Source organism: Sturnus vulgaris, unplaced genomic scaffold (assembly GCF_052056855.1).
Source record: "Sturnus vulgaris isolate bStuVul1 unplaced genomic scaffold, bStuVul1.hap1 Scaffold_192, whole genome shotgun sequence".
Classification (NCBI taxonomy): Eukaryota; Metazoa; Chordata; class Aves; order Passeriformes; family Sturnidae; genus Sturnus; species Sturnus vulgaris.
This window is the reverse complement of record NW_028276155.1, coordinates 9,423,558-9,428,091: the sequence shown is the minus strand read 5'-3', so window position 1 is coordinate 9,428,091 and position 4,534 is coordinate 9,423,558. Positions and strand designations below refer to the sequence as shown.

Sequence of the window (4,534 nt, the reverse complement as noted above, 5' to 3'; positions counted from 1 at the left end):
TCGTTGTATTTGTGTCTCCTGTGTGGTCTGTAATGCCTTTTGATACCTACATAGTGGATGCACAAAGATTTAAACTTTGCTTCCTGATCGTATATAAGTTTATATCACCATCTGTGGAAAAATATTACTCTTGTGATGTTTCTAAGAGATAAAATATTTTATCTACAACAGTATTAATTAGATAGTATTTGAGATTAAATTGTGGAACCTGTTTTAATAGAATACAGAAACAAGGAATGACTTGTTCTCAAAACTCTACAATGAGGCTGAGAAGATCAAGCAGTGGAAACTGACTATGGAATCAGAACTAAACCAGAAAGAAAGAAAACTCCAAGAAAGTAGAGAGATTATTGAAGCACAGAATAAAACCATTCAAGAACTGCAGGCCAGTATTGTACAATATGCATTGAATAGATGAAGTTAAGTGCTTCCTGATTTAGTATGACAATATTATTGATCCAATTAAATATTACAGAATGTTGCAGTTTGGTTTGTGCCTTGAGCAAATGATTGTTTTGAGCAGGTGTGTGCACGTGTCCTGTATGAGTGTGTGCATGAAGAATTTACCTGTAAGTGTCTCAGTTGCTGGTAAGTCATTGCTCATTAATTATTCTGCCTTTCATGCAGAAGATGACTCAGCATGCAATACCAGTTAAATAGACTTCTGTCTGCTGATACCCAAAATTACATTTTCATGTGGGATTTGAGAAGTCAAAGTGTATTTCTAATCCATTTTTCAATAACAGCATCTTTTTGCATTTATTCCCTATGAAATTAGTTAAAAAATGATAAACTCCATTTGAAACTGGGAGATGAAATATGGGAGAAAGAAGATCTCCAGAAAGAGTGAGTAATGTAACCAAATAGATGTTTTTGTGGTGAAAATAATCAGTTTTCATGTGGGCAGTTTCATATAGCAGTTAAATTGTGAAGGTCATTTACATTGTTACTCCTTAGGTACTTGGTATAAAATTTGTCCATTAAATATATATATATATTTATACTTAGTATAAAATACTGTGCACTCCTATGAAAACATGGTATTTTTCCCTCCTTTAGAGCCACTGCTTCGATGCATCTGTGTACTCTGCTCAAGGAAACCTGCACTCTCTTCACAGAGAAGACCAGCAAATGTAAATACTTTTTTATTTTTGATTTATGAGAGTAAATTAGATGTATGAGAGTGCTTCTAGCTTGCTCTAAATTCACAGAAAAGTTCTCATGCTGTTCAGATGTGCTCTCCAGCTGAGATTGGCTGGATGTGACTCTTAAAATTAGGAGTGAAATTTAAGTGGCTCACAAAACTAGGAGTGAAGCCACAGGACTAACACACATCAGGTTTGTGATGCTAAATCCAGAGGATTTTTGGAGCCAGTCAAATCGTTTGCTGCAAGTTTCCAAGCCTGGGAGCTGTTTGGGTGCCTGAACACTGAGCCAGGTTTGAGGCAGTGCCAGACCCTGCTGAGCAGTGACAGCCACTGCAGAGCAGTGCAGCTCCCCTCGAGTCTGCTCAGCCCTCTGAGGGTTTTCAGTCCCATCCAGGGACTGTGAAGATACTGAGAGATATGAAGTGGCACTTCAAGCCTGTTTTGAGGCAGTGGAATCTACTCTAAATTCCCATGTTCTTGATTGGTAATTCTGCTTTATATGCAATGTAGAATTGTTATTGTAATCATTAAAATTTTACTAACTTGATCCTGGATATTTAAGAAGTGTCTATTTCTTTTTAGCCTTAATTCTAGAAACACTTGTGTATAGATGTTCTGTTCTTTTTTGATAGCTCTGGTTCTTACTGTTCTCTTCTACAATTGTTTTCTTAGGGAAAAATAGTATCAATTACAAAAGTAAAAGGAAAGAAGGAAAATATGGACATGGAGTGTTGTTGTAATTTTATAATGACAGTTCTGTGGTCGCAGGTATCTGCTGATAGGAAGAAATTCAGTGCTAAACCCTATATTACAGTTTATCAAATACTAACAGCTTTGATACATGATTATTCAACATTAATACTATAAGAATTAATATGGTTACATAAATTGATCCAGAATTACACTTGTCAAAAATATATATTGGGAAGGAAATCTAAAAGCTGAGCTTGCTTAATATTTCAATGAAATACACATTTTCCCTAGATTGTATGGCTTTTGGCACTGTATTTCATAATGCCTCATTTAATAAGAAATGAGCTGATAATTCCTTTTTAAATTCATTATGCTGATTAAGGAAAATGACTTGGACAGCTGGCATTCTTTTTCAAAAGAAAAAATTTCAAAAGAAAAAATTTTAAAAATTCTTGCTTTGATAGATGAACAGGAAAGAGAAGAAACAAGACAATTGTATGAGGAGCTTCATGGCAACATGGAAGTAAGTGACATAAGCTGGCTAAAAGGAATGTGAGTGTGGACATGCTGAGCTGATTACATGTTTATGTTGGGATACTTTCTGTGTCCATATCATGTCATGTGTGATGCAGGAAGTCAGGTTTTCAGTCCCTCTTCAAAAATTATTTTTGTATTACATAAAGCACATTCAATGGAGAAAGTGCAGCAGCGTGTGGGATGTAGATCCACGTGATCTCTGTGATATGTGGGATGTGGATCCATGTGATGGGTGTGATATGTGGGATGTGGATCCATGTGATGGGTGTGATATGTGGGATGTGGATCCATGGGATGGGTGTGATATGTGGGATGTAGATCCATGTGATGGGTGTGATATGTGGGATGTAGATCCATGGGATGTGTGTGATATGTGGGATGTGGATCCATGTGATGGGTGTGATATGTGGGATGTAGATCATGTGAAGTGTGTGATATGTGCTTAGTGCTGGGTGACTGCCAGAACTTCTGTCTTCTTTTTGGACTCTGTTTCACTTACCTGGTGATTTCTCAGAATGGTTGGGGTTGGCAGCAGCCCCTTGGGAACTTCCAGGGTTTCCAATATTGAGCTTCAAATATGAAATTTTGTTTTTAGAGAATGACAGTGGCATTTGAAGAGCTTCGTGTGCAAGCAGAGCAGGACAGATTGGAAATGAGTTTCAAACGTGAGAATTCTGTTTATTGTGTTCATGCTGCTGGCTAAACAATTTTGTCTTTCACAGCATTTATTACACATAAAAAATGTGCAGTGTCAGGGCAGACAGATGTGAATGGTGAGCAGGTCACACTGAGACACTGGGACCCTCTTTTATTCCTGCTGCCTGTATTCACTGCCTGGCCCCTTCTGCTGTTGTTCCTCTGGGCCAAATTTGGAACTTTATTTTTCAAATAGTCACTCAAAGTTCAAGTTTTGTGTGTGAAGTACAGCCTAGAGATTAATATTTATTTCCTGTAGTTGGTTTACTTAAATGGTAATGGCACTAGTGTATAGCTACACAAACTTCAGGTAAATGTTCTCTCTATATGTACAGGCTGCTGTGTTCCTGTTTGTGCTCCTGTTTCATTTTCACATGCTCTTTTCTGTTAGTTTCTTATAACAAACATGGAGTAATGGACTAATTCTGTGGAAAGCTGGCAAAAAAAGATATTTTGATTATAAAATCAAATGTTGCCTCAGCAGTTACTCTTGGGAAACAAAATGTACAGCTGTACAATTGCAAGCAATCTTAAACTGGAAGTTGTATTGAAATTGGAGTATATTTCAGCTAGAATATTAACTGTGGATATTACTGTATCTCAAAAGTGAAAGAAGAAGCAGAGAAAGTGGACAAGTTTGAAAAAGAATGCAAACTGCAAGTGAGTCAGAAGGAGAAGCAGGTTTGCTCAGTTTTACCATTGAATATGTGGTAACAGCTTTATTTGTGACTAAAAGGGCAATGCAAGAGCCAAGAAGTCTTTCTGGGTATTAGTAGAAAAGACAAAATAACAGCTGAAGCTGCATTTAAGTCAGATTCTGCTAAGTTTAGTGATGTTTTAGACCTTTAGTCTAGTGGAATTCACAGTTTGATTTTGAACTGGAGGACTTTTTCATTTGGAGTAATGTGACTTGATCAATATTTGGCTAAGATCAACAACCTTATGTAACTTGAATGACAGCAGCTCATCATACCTGGGGTACAAATGGAAATGAGTCTCTGTCCCTTTCCCACACTTCATCATGATATTTCTTTAATTTTGCTAGATTTCAGCTCTTACCATACAGAGAGATGAAAAAGATGGTGTAATAAAAGACATCCAGGCTCAGCTGCAGATATCACAAAATAAGATTGCTGACTTGCTAGAAGCAAAATGTAAGAGTTCTGTCTGCTGTGTTTAAATGTAATTGTTTTTAGAAGCATAGGAAACAGGGTTGTGATAGTTGTTCTGTTGCTGGTTGGCAGCAGAATTTTGGGGCTTATCTTTGAAACAGAAGCTGCTTATGTGGGATGAGAACTGGCAGGGTAATTTTTAGGGTGAGTCAAGTAGTGAGAACTTTTGAAAATTGCAAGGGGAAAACACATTGCTTCAGTTTTCCAAATTTACAGTCAGGCAGGTGCCACTGAGGACACTTACTTTTCAGACCTTGATTTTCAATATTTTTAAGCCATCTATATTCA

General features: G+C 37.0%; 1 long non-coding RNA gene across 1 annotated transcript; it reads left to right on the top strand.

The window, feature by feature from the left end:
- The first annotated feature begins 220 nt into the window (after positions 1-220).
- On the top strand, positions 221-2,437 carry LOC148218311 (uncharacterized). The gene is made up of 3 exons (XR_015800525.1): positions 221-846; positions 1,060-1,133; positions 2,306-2,437. It is a non-coding gene; the product is annotated as an uncharacterized LOC148218311 (long non-coding RNA).
- Positions 2,438-4,534: the final 2,097 nt, after the last annotated feature.